The sequence below is a fragment of the Magallana gigas genome, chromosome 4, assembly GCF_963853765.1.
Source record: "Magallana gigas chromosome 4, xbMagGiga1.1, whole genome shotgun sequence".
In the NCBI taxonomy this organism is placed as follows: Eukaryota; Metazoa; Mollusca; class Bivalvia; order Ostreida; family Ostreidae; genus Magallana; species Magallana gigas.
In genome coordinates this window covers 14,599,647-14,624,665 of record NC_088856.1, presented here as the reverse complement: position 1 = coordinate 14,624,665, position 25,019 = coordinate 14,599,647, and the positions used below count along the sequence as shown (strand labels likewise).

Genomic DNA, 25,019 nt, shown 5'->3' with positions numbered 1-25,019 from the left:
GTTAACTGAATAGTCTGGAAAGGTGACTGAATGGCATAGCAATGCCATTCAGTCACCTTTCAGTAATCATTCAGTCACATTTTAGTAAACTAAATGGCAGAGATTCATCCTGTAATATGACATCATAATTGATTTGATAATTCTTTCCCGTTTTTTACGGCTTGAAATGATTTATGTAGAAAAAACCCAATATTTTAACATTCTTTATCTGATCACGGGAAAAGTAATCCCGGTACCTATAATCAATTTGATATCATTTTAAAGAGGAGGTCAAGAGATTGTTTAATGCCGTTTTTGGAGAGACTGTAGATATTTCAAATATTTTTCATTCGTCAAGAAATAGACAAAACTCCGTGATTTGTTACTTTGTTTCTCCTTCATATTTCATTGGAAATTGTTGTTTAAAACATGATTTTTCATTTTCATGAAAAGAATTTTATTTCTTGAATTTCATCAACGTGAAGGCACCGTTCATTACTTGACGATAATTTTTCCAATTAGTTCTAGAGAAGAAGTAAAGGATGTGAAAAGTTTACAGACAGACGGTCGAACAACGCACACCAGAAAAACTGAAAACCTCGCGCAAACCTTTAGTTTTATGTGACCTAAAGACAGAAAATGGATTTTGTTATTGAAATTTTCGTATAAGTTGTGATTAATGTTACATAATGTAATAATAATCTTCATTTTCTTGACATTGAAGGATTATTCTGTTGGGGATGTATTTTATCTATGTTTGGATCACCAACATCTTCAACAAATCTGAAGGTTAGTATTGTTGAAAAGAAGGTTTTGTTAAACAAGCGGAGGGATTATTCCTAACGTGGAAAGGACCTTTTAAGAAGAGTCATTTCTAAATACTGATACATTACGTAGGCAACTACATTTACATAGCGGGTATCTTCCGTAACCAGGAAAAAAATTCAAAACATTTTACGCGCATTTATTTCGAACACGGCAACTACCCTTTGATTTTCATTAATGCAGTTAAGAAGATGACCATTTACTCTGTATTTCAATGTTAATGTACAATGCATATCAATTTGCCTTATGATGTACGGCGTGTTTGAAATAACACATAAATTATTATTATTCTGGCTATTCAAACCGTCAGAGCTGTAACTGTTGCATGTTTCTATAGTATCTATAAGATAAACACCTAGGTGCAACAAAATGTGCAACGTATTTATTCTTACATATTTTCATTAACTTATTGCCTCATCACATTCATACTTTTTAAATAATATTTTTGCTTTTAAGAATACGTACATTTGTACATGTATCTTTGAAAACAGCATTACACACAGGGGCTGAAGGATAGGACCCCCGCCGATCTAGACCCCCGGGGTAGTTGACACTTTTGATAGATTTTCTTTTCAACTCATATGCACAGCATGTTCCATATCTAATATCTGAAATTAATTGAAAATAAACAATTTATAAAAAAAACAACCCAAACCTTCATATAAAAAGAGGAAAGGTTATTCACTCAACTAGGTAATTGTGACGGAAGTAAACATCTGCCTGTCATTTTGGTACGATAACATCCGAAAAAAAAATCGATTTAATTCTATTGGCGCGAAAAAAGACTCTTCAGATTTATTCTTCATGAGCGTACACTACGTCATTGAAAATTGTCGACTTTTATCACAGTTACATGTACTTAGCTTGTATGCGAAAAACTCATTTAACCTGATATTGTAGGTTTACAAAAAAATACATTCATATTAAAATAATAATGAGGAAGATGTATATTTACTGCGATAATACCATTCCGTGCTAATTGGATATATCTTATGCCCCAGTCACACATTCACGGATTAAATGCCGGATTAGCTACGGAAGCGATCCGGAATCATTCGTGGCGATATGTATTGACCCGCGGCATTTCCGTCTGTTATCGTATCCAAACGTAGCAAAACTTGTATAGCTGCGACAATTTTTGAACATGTTCAAAATTCCACTACGGATGAAACCACCGTAGTACTTCCTTAGAAAAACTTACTAAACCGTTTAAGAACGTAGAAGTCCGTTTTAACTCTGTATAAATCCCTAGTAATTCGTAAGTATCAATTTGTATCGTACTAACTCCGTATCATTAGATTTTCCGGTGTCAACCGTGGAAAATATTCCGTAGTAGAACCTAGGAGTTGATCTGTGAATGTGTGACTGGGGCATTAACGATTATTTGATTTTCCGGTGTCAACCGTGGAAAATATTCCGTAGTAGAACCGTGGACTTGATCCGTGAATGTGTGACTGGGGCATAACGGATACATGTTTTATAGTCCCAAATGATGAAAGGGTAGTAATGTAAACAAACAGGAGTGGCAAATTTTTAGAAATTTAAAATGGAACATTTTGTGTACATGACTTTAAAGGAATTTCTCTCAAGATGAAAAACAACACCGGAGGTTTAAATAGGTTGGGTAGGAGGGAGGGGCTGGGTCCTGTTCTCAAGCACTTCTGGGCATGACATAGTTTGCAATTCCTTGTACAGAACGAATGTTTATAGTTCAAGTTTATAACTGGGATTCTACAGTAAGTAATGTTGAAGTAATGTTGAAAAAAAATTAAGCACGCAAGCAAAATATTACATTAGCAAGCGTTTAAAAAACTATATTCTGACATTCCTAAATTAACAATATACATAACCTTTTCATGCGATTAAAGGAAATATGTATAAAATATTCCAACTGTTTCGGGATTCAAAGTCGGAGACAATAACAATCTATTTTATTGCAAAACCAGCAATGGTGTTTACGCTGCGACTGATGGACTGATGCGTTGAGTGTGACAGGTTAACAATTTGAATCGCGAATTGCAGTTTATAAAACAAGCATTTTCATTGTCCGTTTTAGTACCCGCCCACTCTGACCTGCTTACGCGATATTGATAACTTATGCACCAAATGCCAGTACTGTCGTTTCGAAACTTTGTATTAAGACTACAAAAGCTTAATCACTGAAATAATTGATTAAGAGTTCTCACAACTATCACTTCTTTTTTTATGGTGTAATCAATTGTCAAACCACACTGTTTAAACATGTTCCTCTTTTTGTTTAGCATTTAATCATTTTAACACATCAATACAAGTTGAGGCAGTATTTATTTTGTCGTAGCATATTATTCCACATAATTTACCATAGATACTAAAAATAAATATTACATAAATTGCAATTTATTGAATTCAACCGATCGATGACACACTTATTTCTATAAGTGTGCATACACATATTTTAAAAATGTGTTCAACTTTAGACTGATCTGTGATAAATTTAATTTATTTGGGTTGAACAGGGTACATTACAAAAAAAATTGTTTTCTTTTTTGGAAACGTCAATAAGAGTAAGGGGCGGGACTTAAGGTTTTGTCGGTAAGTCGTGTTTGATATATATTCATTCCGGCGTTCAAGATTTGCACTGGAAAGTTTAAAGTGTATGATGGTGGTAGTCAGTACTTGATAAGGTTGTTATTGAGCATACCGGTATAATGATAATGTGCTCGTGAGCATAAATGACAAGCTGCTTGTCAAATGAAAACTTCAGTTTTCAGAAATAGTTGACGTTAAATATTTATGTTTCTGTGTGAGTGACTTTCTGTAATGCAAAAACGCAAATTCACAAAATAAATATTGTTTTTGTTGTTGGTGTTTATTGTTCTTGTTAAGTGCAAGTACAAAATAAACCTGATTTTGTAACTCTGCCAGTCTGTAGAAACATTAATTTTATTACATGTACCTCAATATTTATCAGATAATATTTACTGATGTTGACGCTTTTGCTGCCGACTTTCTCTCAAACACGCTAATCGACCTTGGATTGTAAAATTCACGTGCAGATCGAGTCGCCATTTTACAATTTTACATGTTCATAAACTAACCAAACATTTCTTCATTTTACGAATTCGAAGCTAGGAACGATGTTTCAAAGATTTTCCGTTCAGTTTTTTGAAAACAAATAAGTGAAGATTTATGCTGTAAAATTTTAATGGATTTCAAGGCGTTTCAACCTGATATTTTCTGTGGATTAACATTTTTCAGCAAACTTTTTGTGAGGAAAAATAGTCTGTTTAACTCACACAAATGGTAATTTATAAACGGTAACGTACAATATATATAATTATGTTCACTAAACAGTTTCTCACGAATTATTCACAATAAACTGAATAGCGTTTTTAGAAGAGTGAAGTGCAATCTGTGTCTTTAATCTAAATGCGCTCGTCCCTGCTTTAAGAAAACATTTTTTCACTGACATTATTTATACATGTAAGTAAACGTCGCCTCGTTTGTTCTCAAATAACTTTGTGTGTAATATTTTTTAACCTGCGAGTACAACTTAGTAAGTTTCTTTCTCCGGCATTTGGGCGGGTGTATATAAATGCGCAGACCACAATCTTTGTTGCGAATCGCAATTGAAATACACACCGATTAGAAAGTGTCATCATTTAACGCAATGCTTCATTGGCCGTTGCGTGTACTCTCGTGGTAGATTGGCGATAACGGCATAACCACTCTTCTACTCTAGACATAACTTATACCGGAAATTAAAACAGTTCTTAGATTTCATAGGTATTAATATTTTTTTCTAAAAGATAGATTTTTAATAATTTTGCTCTTGGAAACAAAAATCGGAGAAGGCAGTTTTTAAGGAATTGTTGGACTCTAAACGTTAAGTTGAGGTTAAATTAAATATGCTTCAAAGAAGCACGTTTTACACAACACTGAGGATTCTCCTTTTATAAAGCGTGACAGCTGCCACATTTGTCTTTGTAACCATTTTCAAATTTACTTAATGGTTATTTGAAAGTAAGTACAAACTCCCCAGAAAAAATGTAACTTTGATTTTTCCATTTTATCTGCAACTCCTTTCGGTAAAAATAGCAATGGAACTGTAACGCCCTCTTAAATATCATTGCATGTTCATATATATTATCAATATCACAGATCGAATCTTTAACTTCCTATACCATTTATATACATTTAATTTGAAAAAAATGGAAGCGTCATACGACACACAATAGCTAAAATTAATTACTAAAACTTTATTTTAGGAGGAGTACAACTATGCCATTGAAGTACGGCTCGTTGATAGGTGTCCAGTGAACGAGACAGAATGGCAAGCTGCTTCAGCCAGAATCGGATGTAGTGATTCACGAGGATACCATTGTGTTCCAGACAAATTCCATGAATCGCTCATTGAATTCTGCTACAACAAAACACATATTTTTGTAGCTAAAGGTACAGAGTATGGTGTTTTTGTTATTAAAAGAAATATTGATTTAATACATTTAATACCATTACATTCCTTATTATTTCAAATATTTGACAATATACATGATATACATATTTAATATATATGATATATAAACATATCAAAACCATAATAATCTCTTATCAGCTTTGGTATACATGTTTTCACTAATTGTATTAAAGTACACTGTTTTTAAAAAATATGCACTGAAGTTCTATACATTAGGTGTCCTCCACACCGACTGGGAAAGTTTCAAATACAACTCCAAATTCTAACATACATTAAAAATATAGCACCAAGGGATGGATTCGACTTGAAAATGACAGATAAAATATTCGAATATGGGAAAAAATATGTTTAAAATGCACCGTTGTTCATAAACTCAAATGTTTCAGTGACGAAGAATTTTGACCCGAATTAAAAATTTACCAGGGGTTGTTTTTAAACGTTAAATTTTGAGACTTATGTGTTGAATGAATGCGTTTCTTATTCAACAGCAAAGAAGGACAAATTAACAAATGGATATTTATAACTTGAATTTATCTAATTAGCAGTTTACATATTTATTCTTTACAATTTACATGTCTATATTTTTATGCACGAAAAAATGGAACATTTCGATGATTATTTTTCTGATTCTCATATTGTTTTTTCATTTAAAAAAACCACATTAATCATGTTAATTTTTAACATAGGACCCTATGGAATTTTGCTTGAAATGTATCAATTTCGCACATTTTTTTCACAATTTTTTTAAACTTCTACTCTAGGGATTTTTTTCCCTGTTCTACAAATTAAAGGGGCAAGGTAACGATTTTGGTCAAATTTTATTTTTCTGTTTTTATTATTTACAATGCTTCAAAAATGCATTTCTTATTATCAAAGAAAGTTTGGGTGCAAGTCGATGAGTTTAAAGCAAGATACAGGACATACAATTGTTCGTCATGTAAAAAAGGCTCGTGCTCTGTTTTTGTTTACATAGGTTCAATATACCGATAAAAATCTGTTTAAAGCTGATTTGTCTATCTTCTTATTCATTTTAAGCATAAATAAACAGTTCCTAACGGTTAACACATTCAGTTGAGGTCTAAAACTGGAATTTTCACTTCAACATTCAAAATGTAAACAAAAGCTTTGTTTACATAGCGAAGAATTATAAACTCTATAACTCGCTTATAACTCAACTTAAATTTTGGTTGCCTAGTAAAAATGCCTCACTGAAGCGTTGTAAACGTTAAAATCGAAAAAATAATTTTTGACAAAAATCGTAACCATGCCCCTTTAAAGTTGTTGCTAAAAGGCATCAAATTGTCAAATAAAAAATACCCTTTCACCTCCTGGTTTGTTCCAGGGGTCTTATCAAAGTTATTTTTTGTCTGCCCAATTTCCCTTTTTGTCAGATAAATGCCATTGTTTATTTGACAAAGACAAAATGGTGATCTTTATAGTATTATTTAAACATTCAGACATATTAAAGTAATAAATAAATATATTGCATCACATATTAAGGGTCATTAATATAAAATACATGGTTACTGTTTTAAAATATATGAATTAAGCTATATTTAGGCAGGTTAAGAAAGCGTGACAGAGATCTAGGCTTGCTGAATCCTCTTCACATTTTTTACCCGAGCCAAAATATAGCTTATACTTCGAAAAATTTTTGATTCCACAATATGATATCAATTTTACGCATCAAACGAAGTATTTACAACAAATTTCGCTGAATATCTGCCGTTGAAACCATCACGCCATGGCGTTAACAAAGCAAACAGATGACGTCACAATATAAATGAAACGCTGCGCGAAAGCGTGCGTACTCGTTTTGTACTCGGACTCGTTAAGTGACGTAAAAATCAATGGTGTTAAACAAACAATACTATGACGTCCCAATATAGTATACGGAAACAGCTTAATAACGTTCATGTTATTGCATAGTAAAGCAAAGTAAATACAGATGTATTTTAATTTTTGGCTAAATCACTGTTCAAAGATGGTTTAAGAGTTTGTTTAAAATGTTTTTCCTTTTTCCCTCCTTTCCACTACGTTGTCGCTATAAAACTTGTAAAGCGGAATAACGGTAAAATGGTCTTTCCCGCAAATATCTAATTCAACATCCAGAATACCGTAAACTAAAAGGTAGCGAACATTTAGATATTTGCGGGAAAGGCCATTTTAGCCAAAATTAAAAATATACCTGAATTTACTATAGCATTGAATGATTTATTTTTGACGTCGTCGAGTCAATAACTGCCGTCAGGTGAGCAGACATATTGAATAACGCGCGTTATGATAATTTGTCTGCTCCCCTGACGGCAGTTAATGACACGACGACGTCAAAAATAACTCAGTTAATGCTTATATTTACATTCCCTTACTGAAGAAATCAATTGTTAACAAATAAATCAACATAAATTGCAGATCACGGAGTGGGTAAATTAGTAACAGCAAGAACAGCTGATTTGTAAAACCGATTTAAACTGGTTATCACAGAGACCGTTGAGAAGAGATCGACGAGCATGAAAATATAATCCATGAAAAATAACTATTGAAATGTTGCTGTTAACAATAAAGTCAACTGTTTTGTTGAATAATTATAAAACATGGTGTTTTGACAACATTTATGAAATACATTTTTTAACCGATAACATAGAAATCACTGTTTGAGAACTACTTATGTAATTTAAATGTAAATTCACACGCAGTGAAAAGGTGTTGCATTTAGAGGCATTTAAACATCACGGAATTTAATGGACAAACACAGTAGAATGTTACTATGCAATAACATGAACGTCATAAACTGTTTCATTATACTTTATTGTGACGTCATAGTATTGTTTGTATAATGTCAATGATTTTAACGTCACTTGTTTTTAAATGCATTGTGAAACGTCTGAGGAAGAAATAAAAGCGCTTACACTTTGCGATTAGCGCTATTATTTTTTTTTTACTTCGATATATATATATATATATATATATATATATATATATATATATATATATATATATATATATATATATATATATATATATATATATATTAGAACAATGGTAAACATGTTTAGATGATAAACTATTTAATTCAGTGAAACAGTTTTTTTTAAATATTTGCTAGATGTTCAATCCCAGTAAAATATACAGGTAATTAAAGCGATCTGTTTAGACCATCGTTGGGGAGGCATTGTACACGAAAACTTGTGTCTCAACTTTTTAAAAGCACCGAATGTTTTACCAAAGATCACACGTGTGTTTTCTTTTCAAGTTTATATTTACAAGCACTGCTATTGGATTAGCTACTCGCAGCTGCAGCCAATCATAAAAGGGAGCTTGTAACCGAGTTTTCGTAATGAAATCCGCCAAGAGTTTATGGGGAACGAAGTGGACCGAAAACCCTTGGCTAGCGAAGACGAGGTTGACGATAACGTAGTTTTGCTTTATAGTGGAAATAAATAATCACAAAATCATTATCATTGTTTTTGTTACTGACATGGTAAAATAGTTTTTTGAATAGTAAAAAAATCTTACATGAAAATGAATTAAACTATCTTGCGATCGGGTCGGGATAGGTGAAAGGCCTTACTATATAGATGTTTGTACAGTTTCAAATATGCATTTAGTGAATAAAGTTGAACACTGAAAAATAATAGAGATTAATTGTAATCTTTTAGAACTATACATATGCAGAAAGTTGATGCTTAAGAAATAGATTATCTGACAGGTTTATAAAACATTATTTTAACATTTGTAAGTCGAATAAATAAGATAAACTCAGATAAAAGGTATGACAACTGTTCATTACATTAAGCTGTCAAGTAAATAATCTCAAAATTCAGCTACTGTAAACCAACATTTATTCCCGACGACATTATTTTGCAATTTAGTGGACAAATAACTTGTATAGTTACATGTAGTTACATGTACCAGACATTCTGACACTATTATCTGTTCTTGGCAAACTTAAAATTCTGCCACACAAAGAAATGGAATTCAATTCTAAATCTTAAAAAAGCTACTCCAACTCCTATTTAAAGCAAAAGTAACTTTCTTAGTTAACTATTACATATATTCACATTGTTTAATAACAGACGCCGAGTTTTTTTGTCTTAATATTAAACGATTGTATTCGGACAAATCAGCTACCTAAAAAAAATCAAATACTTTCGCAGATGTATCGGACAGTATGAAATATTAGAATTTTAAAAGAATAAATGTATAATATAAATTTACAAGTAGATTTGTGTAGAACAAGTTCGTGTTCAAATACAGTTCAAAATCTGCCTTTGGAGTCAGTTATCAACAGGGTCAAATTGAATATTTAACACGTTCGTGAGGTCACCAGAGCTTAGAAAAATATTCTTAAAGCCACTGAAAAATCATTACTTTTGGTCTCATTTTTTAACGTTGAAGGATCAATTCTCATCGTTAAAAAATGACCCCGGGTCAATTCTTAACCCGGGTCAATATTCTTCGTTACACCTATAACCATTGCGCTACAGAGATTTTGATAGCCTAACGCTAACAGTTTCACAATTGGTTGACATTGCCATGTTGTTACGAACTATTATACAAGCAATCTGATTAGAATCAGGTCTTCGATCTGCTCCTAAAAAACTATGTTTATTTTTTCAACAATTAGTGAATAAAATCTATTGTAAATTTATTTCAATTAGAAAAAGGAAAACGGAGAATCTACTCATAATGCTTAAAATTTTTTTTAACACTTTCAATTGAATTTCAGATTCTATTGAGTTGCAGTTGACCCTATGAAAGCCCAGATTCGAGATGTGAGATTAAAAATTCGAGAATCAATATCTTAAGCAACTAATCTAATCATGGATTTAAAAAACCTATATCTAAGCAACATCAAAAAGATCATCCGTGCATACACTTTCCTACAAAACATCTATCTTATATCGGGTAAACAATTAATCAAATTTTTTCTTACCAGAACATATGATTAGATAAGTAAGAATAAAGGGTGTTTGTGAATCTATTTTGCTAGCCCTATATGTATTATATCTTGATGTGTATTAAACCGATGGTTTATTGTACCCCTATTACATGTACGTTTAAACCCCTAGGCCTGTGCGGGTTTTTGAGACAGATTCATGAGCTGATCTAGTGTATTGTTTCTAAAGGAAGCGCTCCGAGTAATAATTTTCTTTTCCAGTCTATCTTTAGACATTTTTTATATGAATGTAACTAATTTGAATTCCGGGGGAGCGGAGGGTGTGGCTCTAGACCAGTGGCCGGGGTAGGTCTTAATTCGCGCATTGAAGTTGTTTGAACAGCTATTTGAAAAATGTTACAATCCTTATAAAATATCATTTCGGTTTCCGCAGAAAATATGAGCATTACTTAAATTAAAGTGTATTTTGCAGACAATATGAATAGACGAAATTCAAAATCTTACGATTCCTCTTACTATGAAAGAACTATTCACGAGTCAAACTTTTGCATTTGTTTTTAATATAAAGGTATATATAAGGGTGATGAGGTAATTTAGTATGGTGGCATATTTCTGCCCCTACATATGGAAGCGTCTCAGGGCCTACACTTGTTGTGTTATAACATATACATTGTCATACTTTATATCGTTTTATCAACATATAAAGTATAATGTCATTTTGATTATGCAAATATCTTGCATTGTATCGAGGTGAGTTAATATAATTTAAATCACTTTTTTGTAATTTATCAGTTTTTTTGCTATCTGCTTTATCGAATCAACAAAATACGGAGTTAAAAAAATTATTTGAGTAAGTTTTTGTTATAGCGAGAAAGAAATGTTTAAATAGAACAATGTAAATGTATACATTATAGGTATATAGACCAGGCTTGCGGCGAATTACATTGTAAAATAATGCATTACATTACCATAACTTCATGAATTAGGGCATTAAATTACCATTACCATTACTTAATTTTCTTGAAGTAATGCATTTCATTACCATTACATGAGTAAAGAAATCCATTACCGTTACCATTACTTTGTTAAAAGTTAAAGTTTTAAAAAAGTAATTTAAAAGCTCTATAAATAAAGAGTCTTTGTAAATGTTCCATAAATAAAACATGCTTTAACATATTTACAGGTACATGTTCACTATCAGGTTCAAATTTAATGACTAATACAAGATTGCTGTTGCACTTTATGATCATCACAGTTTCACAGGTATCATCTTTTAACTGCATCCTGTCGGGTGTGAAAATTTAAGAGGCTCAGGCAATAATAAAAAAAATTACATGAATCTTGTATTTTCTATCAGTCCAAACTATTGTACTAATTAATACATGTATACAAGAGAGAGAGAGAGAGAGAGAGAGAGAGAGAGAGAGAGAGAGAGTGTGTGTGTGTGTGTGTGTGTGTGTGTGTGTGTGTGTGTGTGTGGTGTGTGTTTGTGTGTGTGTGTGTGTAAAAATATTTTCAAATGGGTTATGATACTGGAAGTAATTTTTAAGCTTCAAGAGATCATAGTTGGATAGTGCAATATGAATTATACAAGCAATCTGATTTAAATCAGATCTCTGCTCCGACAAATTTGATGTCGCTACACAAATTATAGCGACTACTGGTGTCAGATATTTCGGAGCGTGACAAAGATCTATTTTAATCAGATTGGTCATAAAAGTAAACGTCACGGGGTGATAAGGACCGTCATTTCTTTAATAACACATTTGAATGATGTTTCGATTCTAGTGTATGGTTTATTAATCCAAAGTTTTAAAAGCCGAATGTGTACAAATCCGAAGTGATTGATTAAAAATAGTTACATAAAGATTGTAAGCATCATTGCGTGCGATTTACTGCTTCAATATATCGTTCTTCTCGAGAAAAGGGTTTATCGCATAGATAATTATTTTGACGAATGCAAAACAAGTGTTAGTATGATGAAAATTTGAAGTCAAACACTTTTTATTTTTAATATTTAACAATGAAATATTCGAATCTCTGTTTTATAACAAATTTTTAATTTTCTCTTTGCATGTCTTGTAATGTAACACATAGTAAAATTAAATCTACAGTGTCTTAGTTGAAAGGTTAAGACATCTAAACGATTGGAGGATATCATTGATATCAAAGCAACAAATTGATTGGAGAATGTTTTCGGTTATAAATGTATTTTCAGTCAACATTTTTTATTTACTCCTTCTTATCTAATAAATAATCATAGATTATTTATAACAACAATCTTTTTAGTAAATGCAATGAAAATGTAGTGTTACCGCAAATTTAGTATTTTTAAAATAATTTGTTTCATAATATAACTAAAGGTTTTGTTTTACAAAATGCATGTACCTATTGAATTAAATGGATTACAGTATTTAATCGTTTTCAACCTTAAAATATGTGTTTTTACGAGTATTATGGTATATGATTACAAAGGTGTTTCGGCTTATCATTTTCATTCAGGTCTTATTAAACGTTATAGGCTTTAGAAGTGAGTAAACAAAGCTAGAAGTAAGTGAATTTTTAGCTGGAGTTTATCAGCATTTTCGGAGACTAAGGGGTAACACAAACACACAAGCACACAAAATGTTTATCGAATACAAGTTTTCATAACGCCCAAAGCGTCGTCTTGAATTTGTAAGCAAAGCTGCTCCTGGTAATAAACAAAGATTCTAAAAAATATTTTAATGACTGAATAAAACAGCTCTTTATTCAATATCATATCAATATTGAATATTGATAAACATTAATAGTATATGAACACTAAGGCAATTGTTAACTGCTACTCCTAAAATTGTCTGTGTTTAATATTGCGAAGTTAAGACATTTTGAACACCTAAAGATTCAAATTCATAAACATTCACTCTAACACACATTTGTAATTTTGTAATGAATTGAAAAAGAACTTCTATTACGTATTATTTTCCCCCTCGAATTATTTTCCGAATATTGAGGAAGTGGAAGTAGCTTTAGATAAAGAAATGGCCTAAAGAGGCGGGTGTAAAAATATTAGAAGGAGGTTTGAAATTTTTTTAAAATATGTTTTATATGTAATATAAAGTACTCTTGGTCAAAAACTAACAAATGTGACGTAGAGTAAAACCTTAGAAGTTGTGATGTTTGGGACAAGTATGCTTTCAGGCAAGTAAATATTTGGGCTAGAGACAGAACCTTTTGATTAGTAAACTTTTGGAATCTATCAAATGCTCTCATGGAAAACATGTAACAAATCTTTGGCGCCGTTGTTTGTAATATTACACAATTAGCCAAAAAAAAAAGTAAAATGAACTTTTGCCATTTGAATTACATAATGTTAATTGAAAGGTCGTGTAGCAGGATTGAATAAAAGAATGACTCCATTTCTGTCCGTTCGCATTTGTAATGATTTCTGCTCAAAGAAGGTATAAAAAATGATCAAGAATTTATTTGAAAAAAAAACCCCAATTTATTCTTTTTTTCTCCTACTATCATTAAATTGGCACTGTTTCTTTCAAGGGAATTGTCTAGAACTTGCCGCGAATGGAGTTCTTAACTTTGTCAAATGCCATGAGTTTACCAAAGGATGTCCAGACCAACATTATTTCAGTGATAAAATATACAGATGTAAGTAATAAGTTTCATTATCTTATTGTACAAAACTATGCTAATTTTTTCAACAATCTGTGAATAAAATCTATTGTAAATTTATTTCAATTAGAAAAAGGAAAACGGAGAATCTACTCATCATGCTTATTTAAGAAATGAACTCAATGTCTACCCAAGTTATACTCGTATAACCTGGGTTGGGGCAATTTACGCTTTATAATCCGCGAAGCGGATTATAAAAAAGCGTAAATTGCTCCAACCCAGGTTATACGAGTATAACTTGGGTAGATATTGAGTTCATTCCTTATAATTTAATTTTCTGGAGTTTGCTGTACAAATTGAGTTCGTTTTACTTTTAAAAATGATATAAATCTGTTCAAAATTCAAACGTAACGTCAAGTGAATTAGTACGTTGGTGCATTGTGACGTGTCTTGTGACGTGCAAACCAGGTTATACAAATTTAACTAAATTTTTCTATCCAATCAAATGCCGCGTTACAACCAGAATTAAATTATTAAAAAATGTTTAACACTTTCAATCGAATTTCAAATTCTATTGAGTTGCACTTGACCATATGAAAACCCAGAAGGCTCCTTCGAGATGTGAAATTAAAAAATCGAGATTCAATATCTTAAGCAACCAATCTAATCATGAATTTAAAAAAACCTGTATCTTAGCAACATCAAGCTTCCTATGAAAGAGCTATTCACGAGTCAAACTTTTGCTATTGTTTTTAAAATAAAGGAACATATAAAGATGATGAGGGTGCCTATTTGTTTACAGTGTGGACAAGCATACTGTGGAATCATTAAAATTCGTAGTAACTCAATTTTCGTGGTGTTCGTAGGTAGCCCTCCCCCACAAATTTACATCCTCGACGAAAACAAATTTTGAAAGAGTTTGTTATCTTACTGATACAAAAAACCGGCAAATCCACGAAATGATATCCCAACGAATAAGCAAAAATCCAACATTCCACGAAAATGGACCCCCACGAATTTAAATGATTCCACAGTATATGTCAATGTTTGTTGAATCTTTCTGTAGTTTCGAAATCCTCCAAAACCCTGCCTTTGACAAATATCTATTAATCATTTAGATATACTTCTATGGAAGTTATTCTCTTGAAATGTAAACATGCACTGCAAAAATCTCTGTATTTATACAATTACATATCATATAACCGGACAAAATCCAATCAATATTATAGTTATAAGGGGGTTAGTGGTGCAAAGAGGTTTAACGCCATATCACATTATTTAGCTTACGTCGTTGTTAAAAAGAAAAGTACCTGTTGCTAAAAATAGATACAACTACCCGTCGAAATGTGATTTTCGAAACCTAGGTAATGATTTATAATGGCTTCTTTAACATTTTATATAAATCAGGAAATATATAATCAGTTGATTATCTGAGCCGTGATTACATCGAGCAAAATGCGCTTTAATCTGCAAAATTTGTATATTAGTATAGTTGCATATTTCTGCCCCCTACATACGGAAGCGTCTCAGGGCCTACACTTGTTGTGTTACAATTTATACATTGTTTTTATCGTCTTATCAACATATAAACTCTTATGTCGTTTTAATTATGCAAATATCTTGCATTATATCGAGGTGAGTTAACATAATTAAAGAACCTTTTTGTAATTGATCAGTTTTCTTGCTATCTGCTATATCGATTTAACAAAATACGGAGTTAAAAATGATAATTTAAGAGTAAGTTTAAGTTATAGCGAGAAAGAAATGTTGACAAAGAACAATATAAATATAAACATTATAGGTATATAGCCATATATATGTTTTCATTTCTTGGAAACATATGGCAAATAATATTGTTATCGAATGAGCTTCGCGGAGGGGGGGGGGGGGGGGGTGATGGTGTGCCACCTATTTCTGAATCCAGCTGTAGGATACACATGTTACCATTAATATATTTAGGGAAAAAACAATCCACGAGTATTGGTTCCATGAAATGCAATCCAAAATAAAATTCAGATATTTCTTATAATGTTAAACATCTAAATATCTACATTTGTATTCGTAGTTAGGGGTAGTAGACAAGAGCAGTCCTACCTTCAAATTATGATCATGATTCAATAATCCCGTTGAAACAACGGTCTCCCATCGATGAGCCTAAAAAATGTTTCACCAATCTGTCTTCGTCTTCAAATTAATATTACACGATCTTGAATCAATTTTATTGGATGATCACCAACCCTCTCAACTACAATGAAATCATCATGTTACTCCGATACCAAATGCTATCATGCATGAACTAACTGCATGAGCGTTGCATTTTCTCATTACCATGGTTTGATGTCAGTATTTTCTTTAATTGCGTGGTAAAAACTCGCAGCAAATCATGATCATGAGAAAAGGCAACTCCCATGGTATCAGTTCATGCATAGTACTATTTAAAAGCAAATACAATTATTATATATTTTGTTTCGAAGATTTGGTTAATATCTTTTGGTGGTGGGGGTAATATAATACATGTAAGTAAAGGGGCACATGTAGTTTTATTGTTCAATTACATGTATCTGTCTCAAAACTCATATCACACGTTTATTGGAGAGTAAACCAAACAGAAGATCATAAAGAACTGCTAAAATATAGATCATACAACATGTTTCTAACTACAATTACAAATACTTATACAAATTGCAATTGTTATAAAGTAATTACTGCTCTTTGTTTTTGATTTATATCAAACTGTCAATGTCGATCTACATGTGCCGTCTACAGCTATATTCAGAATTCAGTGATGTCAATTTAAGAACCCCTGACCCTGCGAAGTTCATTCGATAATATTTTCACAATAGGTTCCCGAAAAATTAAAGCATATGGATATCGACATGGTTATAAAGCATTTTTTTTTATTGTTCTTTGTCTAATTTTTAATCTTAAATTCACATTCATTTGTCAACATTTCAATTGATTCACATTCATTTGTCAACATTTCAATTGATTTCAGTATTTATCTGAAAATAAAATGTATTTGTTTTTAGTCATTGTTCTTCATAAGAGTTCTTACGAATTGACACTGTTTATATTGAAGCTTTGCATTTGTGTGCGAAGTTTCGCGATTATTTCCAAAGGTTAAGTGTTATATAGTTTCGCGTTTATTCGCAAAAGTTTCGCTTCGCGTTTATTCGCGAAAATTACGCTTTATTTCGCGAAACTTACGCATTTATTCGCAAAAGTTGTGCGTTTATCGAAAATTTTGGGTTGCTTTGAATTTCTCTCAGGTTGGGATACATAAATCCTATTAGCCTAGTCAATGTTCCCCTTTATTTATTTGACTTAGTTTTGCATTAAAGCGAATATATTCACTTATACAGGGCAAAGTCTATAATGAAATATGTATGTATTTATCATTCCAACATTATGTTAAGGAAATTTTCTTCAACTCAGAAATGAAAAGTCCCCGACGTGTTTGGGCCTTGGGACTTAGGTACGATAACCCTAACCTGAGAAACTTTCACACCAAACAAAAATTTAAAATATTTTTTGTGTTTATTTGCAATGGTTTTAATTCAATTTTTTACGTCACATTTATTAAAATACATTTTCTTACGACATCAAGCAACTTTTTCAGATGATTTGTCAATAGAGTAAGAAAATATGAAAAATTTTGTTTTGGGGAAATACTAAAAAAATTGCAAGAATAACATTTTGGAATGTTAAGAAGTGTAATAATTTTTTTTATGTGTCCGAAGGAAATATCCATTATATGACAAAAACATTTCTCTCAATTTGTTAATAGCTGTCTTTTAGAAAAATATTTTACAAAAACACGAAAAAACATTAAAAAAATTCTTTAAAAATACCTATAGTATCCCTATCATCGTTTTAATATTTGATAAGTATATGTTTTGTGGTCTTCTATTGAGATTTGAAATAAACTGTGGGTGTATAGAGCCACCTTAAATACTCGTAAACCCTACATTACAATTACTGGTGAATAGAACCTGAAGAACATTTGCAGCTCTGTTCTGTTGCTACCTTGATAAAGAAAAACTATGGCTTGTGTGAAAAGCATTTATTAAAAATGCCAGATGAAGTTATACTGAATATAAACATGAAAATGTGAGACTGCAGACATTTAGTAAATTATCAACAATGCAGCAGAAGGTTGGGCCCAAAAAATAACCCACACCTTTTACAAAAGGAAGTTATCCATTTGACTAAAAAAATAATAAGGAGGATAGAAGGAATTGCGCTGAAAATGCTCATAGCGGGATGAATATAAAGTCCCAAAAAGACCCTTTAAATCCTCATACTATAATGAAATGAATGATAAATTGTAACATAGTAAAATATGATACATAAAACTGTAGGTACTTGGATCACATAAATTCCTTTATATACATGTACATAAATACTCTTATGTGCTCTTAAATACTGGTAAACCCTACATTACTATTACTGGTGAATAGAACCTGAAGCACATTTGAAGCTCTGTTCTGTTGCTACCTTGATAAAGAAAAAACTATGGCTTGTGTGAAGAGCATTTATTAAAAAAGCCAGATGAAGTTATACTAAATGTAAACATGAAAATGTGAGACTGCAGACATTTAGTAAATTATCAACAATGCAGCAGAAGGTGGGGCCTAAATAAAACTCACTAGAGGAACACTGAACTGCATGAGAAGTGTACCTCGCCCCACCCAAAAATGTGCTCCTTTTAACAGTAAATATTCTAGAAAGAAATCAAAACTTAATGCAGAAATCAGTCTATACCAACTTATGAAAATATTTTCTAAGAACATTAAGAAAAGTGGTTTTTAATAATTAACTATACAGAAAAAGAGATTCAATGTGTTAATTTTGGCATGCATGCTCAATGTGAAATGAAATACATTGTTATTGCCTGCCTCCTTCTCGGAGGAAAGCATAAAATATAAACAAAGCCAATGCAGCACAGTTAAGGCTGTCATTATATTCCTTTCAGACAACAAGTTCGGGAAATTAGCAAAATTTATTTATGCTATTAATCTTTTAATTGAAAAGAACAAATGCTATTACTTACAATTTTGAGGTCCGTTATATCGTACACACTGAAAAACAAGCGAGATGTCGTTCTCGCTGTACTACAAAATATGACGTCATATGCTTCAAAATGACGCATTAAGTTAAGTCATTGAAGGCTATCATGCAGTTTTTTAGCGAAGAAAAATAAATGTCATAGATTAATGGAAATTTATAAATGAATATTTTGTTTAACATCATTATTAGAAGAATTCTACCTATATAGTTTTATTTTCGTTTTGTTATAAGTATGCATCGTATAAAGAGACAACATCGGTTTTGTGTAAAATATCGTATATTTAAAAGCTGAGTACATGTACTCAAATAAATCACTTAATTGCAAGGGCATCAACTTAACTGATCATGACAAACTTTTACATGTGAATTAAAATATACTATGTAACTTAAAAACTTCTACGATCCTTGTAAAATCTTTCACATTAATTAATTTTTTAATGAAATTAACCTTGTGACCTTCAAAATTATTCAACATATGCATTATAAATTAGCCTACGGTTTCCACTAACAAATAATCTTATCTCAGAAAGTTTGCAGCGTTTTTCAAAATCTACGATATAACATCAAGTTATTTTATAATTCAGTTGTGAATTTTGACATGATTATGCCCTTGCAATATTGACTTTTTTAAATGACCTCAAAACCATAAATACATCTGCTTGTACCATGCGACTGCCATATCACGTGACGACTATGAACATAAAATATTGTACTGTTATATATATATATTTCAGAAATATATTGCATTTGAGTTACTGTTATTGATTTTAAAAAGAACATGCCAGTTGAACTAAAGTATAATGAAATCAAGTCGATAAAATTGCCGTTTTATAAATCAATTCATGTTTATCGATAAATATAAACACTACATGTGCGACATTGACAATTAATAACATGCATGGACGTACAATTCACCTTCATATATGATTATTTCTCACTTTTCTTTCTAATACAAGAAACAAATTTCGATGATACTAAAGTTAATTTTATGTGTGTTTGTTGCAATGTACAGCAATAAAAAATATCCCTGAATCGCGATATTTCTTAAAACTTTGGGATACCGTATGCAACTCTATAAACGTCTATCATTTAATTTGTCATTTTGTATAAAATTGATAATCACCTGGCTGATATTTGTATAGAGAGAGAGAGAGAGAGAGAGAGAGAGAGAGAGAGAGAGAGAGAGAGAGAGAGAGAGAGAGAGAGAGAGAGAGAGAGAGAGAGAGAGAGAGAGAGAAGAGAGAGAAAGAGAGAGAGATTCATTCATTCATCGTGTAACATCGATAATAAGAAAATTAAATGTAGTCAACATGTAAAAATGTTACTTCTCACTGAGTATAAGCTACGTCTATCGGCACAGTGCTACCAATTAGTGCAAAAGAATGGACATAATTAATGCAGAGATCTTATTGAAATTTACTTGCAATCTTGCATTTTGAAAAAAAGGGAATAATGCTCATATATAATTAATTATTTCAACGACTGTGGTTTATAAAAATCGTATCAAAAAAATACATCGGTATGCGTGAACTTACAAAGAGATTGAATAGAGGTGTAGATTCAGCACGTGGGGTGGCTTTTGTATTTTGTTGGTCTGTCGTATTTGATACACCTAATATGGTGTGTACGAGTATATTTAAACAATAAACATAAACAAAAAGTAGAAATCAATACCGAAAATAATTAACATAACCCGCGTTCTGTAATGTGGCTATCTTTATAGCCTGCATATATCTCCGAATAAAGCAGTTTATATTTACATCTTTCATTTAATAAATTAATGAATTGAATTGATCGTAAAAAGTAAGTAAAGGTCATTAAATAATTGTTAAAGTACACCAGAATGATGGATGAAAGCTGTAGCCAAAGCGTCTTATATATGGGAATTTGAGTTTTGCATCATCATGATCATACACATGTAGTTCGTGCTATCTGTGATTTTTCTTAGGTTGCTTAGGTTTCGACCGATCGATAAACTGCACGGTTAGAACTGGACCAAGTTGATTTCAGTCCTGTCTGTTTCTATACAGCTGTGAATTACAATCAATTTTCGTACGAAATAGAAGGAATCATACTTTGTGGATGTAAATCTTAATCTATAAAAATAAGATGCCATTTTTGTTGAAATCGTTTCTCTCAAATCAACAGTCCACATTCTTGTAGTTGTAATTACTTTTCAGTGAACAGTCAAATCCGATTTTTATCCATCGGTAGTTTTATTAGAATTAAGTGTTGATAACGTATAAACGAGAAGAAAATTCCTGACAATAATTAAACAACATATAACATCCGAGTTTCAAAAACAGCTATAATTGATTTTTACTTGCTTCAGAACTACAAAGATACTTAAAAAGTGATATGAGTAAATATGCGATAAAATTTCCGTGCAAAAGGTTAATTAAAAAGAATAAATATTTATCTTTTTGAAAATAAATTCGTGTATGCAATTTGACAGTGCCCTGAAATTGTGGAAACATAGGCATTGAATTTGACAATCTTTATGTTTGTAACATGTTTGCTTATTTAATTTGCTTCTCGGCAGCTTAAATAACTTTGATATATTTTAAAATTGGGGGAAGTTTGATATTTGTTTTCCTTAGATACCATTTATCCATCTATCTATCTTATGTTCGGGGGGAAGGGGGGGGGGGGGGTATTGCATGTGGAGTCATCAGAAGTGTGCAGAACTAGTGATATATCTGGATATTCAAAATGTTTTAAATTGTAAAAAATCTAGAATAGTAGAAAATTATTAATTAATTCTACTTCAAACAATTTAAGACGATGAAAGGAAGTATAGAAGAAAAAATTAATGCAAAAAAAAATTGACGTTCGTGACGTCGTGACGTTTTCGTCGAGCTACGTCAAAATCGTGTTAACATCTCTTACTTAAATTGTCATGAAACGCTTAAAACGCACAAGATCTTTGGATATCTTTGTATATTTGTATTCAGAAAGAGATGACTAATCAAAATTGACAAAAAGTGAGTTTGTGAAATTTTGACCTTAAGGGCCCTTTTTTCATGACGGCAGTCATATGTGTCTTCATCACAAAAATTTGCCGATATTTTTATTGGCCGCCTTAACTGTACTGCGATGAACAAACATCTTTGGTAACTAGAATTTGCTACATGAGGCACTGCTACTAAAAGTTTCTCCAGGATATTATATATTAATATGCTACCTCACGTCAGGAGAGCTGGCAAGACGCTTTGCCCCACTTAACAATTTGAAAGGTCTGGAATATTAGACATTTTGAAATAATATGTCAGCGCTGCCAAGTATGTTGTTATCGAGGTTGGTGCTTTGCCTATACTAAATAGTAGGAAACAAAACTAAGAATGTTTTCAAGGGAAACATTCTTAATACTGCATGTATTGTAATAACTATGCATGAATATTTGAAAACAATTTATGGCCTGCTTGTAGACAATCTTTGTATTAGAGGCTAAAGCTGCCTCAATCAAGGTAACAGCCTTTCTTTTGGATAGCTGCAAAAGGTGGCTTGGTATGGCTATTGGTTTGTCCTCCCTGCCCAACAACACCTCCAGAAATCTTTTGACCATCCAAACTCTGGGGGTCTCGCTCGTATCTGGAATGGCGGGGACAGCTCTGTCCTCTAATGATTCTAACACCGCCTGTGTCACTCTCTCTACCAAAGTTTCCTTTTGATGATCAGACCTCCTTTTCTTTCTGCTGAACCAGCTCTTTTTCTTCTCACACAAACTTTTGGTCTAGACATCATGCTGTAAAAAACTGTACCCTACAGCAGAAGTTTTCAATGACTTAATGTAACTAACCCTTAATCTTGACACATTGCCTAATCAATAACTGTTACAGTAAATTTCTACAGAATCTAAAATTCACAATAAACAAATACCACACTTGAAATTTATCCTAAACCCCAGTGAGTCCTTCCATTGTGTGAACGGAGATTAAAATTTATAGATTTATTAGTGCCTAGTCATGCCTTTTTACAATTGCAATCACACCATTCAAACCTAAGTTTTATAAAACATCACACATTTTATGTCATTCATGAATGACTTAAACTTTTGAAAAATGTAATGTTAGTACAAAAGTAATGGCAAATGCATGTACATTGTCTACATTAACCACAAGTTTCTGACCTAAAATCCCAAGCACTAATATGCTAAGCCAAATATGCCGTTAACACATACATGTACCCCATGATTTAAATTAAGGGTAACCAAACATAAATATTTAATCAAACTTTTAGAAATTGATAACTCACATCTATACCATACATGTAGACCTAGCAGCTTACTATAAAGGAACTCATAATTTAAACCTATCTCTATGTCTATGTTCACAAAGCATCTAACTAAACTTGGACTGCAAACTCAATATGCATGCAAGGTATGTATAACTCACCCCACATTAAGGTAACCACCTAACACTCAACAATGTAGAAGCTATTCATTTCAACACCCAGTAGACTAGTCTCACTGGATATGATAACTGATCACTAAGCCATATGGTGACCAATAAGTAAACACATATCATAACACCACCACCCTGGATATGACAACATTGGTAAACCGCCAAACCTGACCCAACTACACCGGATATTACAACGTAGCACCCAACAGTAAAGGGGCTCCTTGGTAAGCCATATATCATAATCCAACCATACTGGATATAACAACACAGCACCCATCCATAAGGGAGCTAAATGGTTACCAGAAGATCCAAGCATGCTGGACATAACGACATAGCACCCAACCATATAGGGGCTCTTTGGTAAGCCATACACATGTATATCATAATCCAACCAGACTGGATATGACAATATAGCACCCAACCATAAGGGGGCTAAATGGTTACCAGAAGATCCAAGCATGCTGGACATAATGAAATAGCACCCAACCATATAGGGGCTAAACGGCTACCACATGATCCAAGCATACCGGATATTACATAACATAGCACCCAACAAACTAGGGGCTATTTGGTTTACCAAGTATCATAGTCCAACCATGGGGGGATATCACCATACAACACCCAATAGTACTGGAGCTAAACCGTTCATCATATATTTTAGCACATACAGATATTGGCCAAAACAACTAACCTACAATCGAGCCTATAGCAATGGACCATGCACAACACCTGAGTCCTACCTAAAGTGAAAAAGTTTGTATCAACAACATGAACAATATGATTAAAGTCACAACAATTTAACCCTAGCATGATACGTATGTTCAGTTCATGTCGTACTAGAACAAACTGCGAATATAAACTGTGAATCTAAACTTATATATTCGAACCCTTTATGTAAGTAACATTTTATATACTATTTTCATCCGGCTATAAGCACCGAGCTTTCATTTTCAACAAGCTAATGAAACTAGAGACTATAAAGTCCTAAAGTCACTGGTGCTCTGACACTGTTGTAATACTTAGATTAGCCCTGAGTCTCATTTAAATGCACACCATCTTCACAAAAAACCTAAGCTTTATTTTCAGGTGACCAAAAGCCAGCATGGCGCTAGAATCTGACTCCTGACAAAAAAGTTCAGTGTTATATAGCGAAAGTTTTTGCGTTTATTCGCGAAAAGTTCGCGTTTATTCCTGAAAGTAACGCTTTTTTTCGCGAAACTTACGCGTTAATTCGCAAATGTTTCACTTCGCGTACAATCGCGAAAATTACGCTTTGTTTCGCGAAACTAGCGTTTATTCGCATAAGTTGCGCGTTTTTCGAAAGTTTTGCATTTTTTGGCGAAAAAAGCTTTTATTCGCGTAGGTTACACGATTATTTAAAAAAATGTTACCTACGAAAATGAGCTCAATGAGGTTTTGTAGGGCAGAAATATGCCACCATACTTAAGTATATAAAATTACACATTAATCTGCAAATTTGCTCTTCATTCTGTAAAATGTACACTCTAATCTGTAAATTTTCAATTTAAATCTGTGAAATTCACAATTTAAAATATAAAATATATACTTTAGTAAAAAAAATTACACTTTTATCAGTATAATTTACACTTTAATGTGTGAATTTTACACTTTTATCTGTAAATTTGCACTTTTATCTATAAATTTTACACTTTAATCTGTAAATTTTAGACAATTTACATTTTGATCCGTAAAATTCAGACTTAAATCTGTAACTTTTATACAATTATCTTTAAACTTTACACATTAATCTTTAAAATTT

The 25,019-nt window shown here is 32.1% G+C and overlaps 1 protein-coding gene across 1 annotated transcript in view; it reads left to right on the top strand.

Annotated features, from left to right (window-relative positions):
- The first annotated feature begins 5,055 nt into the window (after nucleotides 1-5,055).
- The window catches only part of LOC136275121 (putative ankyrin repeat protein RF_0381), a 54,090-nt gene continuing 34,126 nt past the window's right edge, over nucleotides 5,056-25,019 (top strand). The window contains exons 1-2 of the mRNA XM_066083446.1: nucleotides 5,056-5,238; nucleotides 13,695-13,802. The gene's annotated coding sequence lies outside the window, so the exon portion shown is untranslated. The remainder of the gene's footprint in view (nucleotides 5,239-13,694; nucleotides 13,803-25,019) is intronic.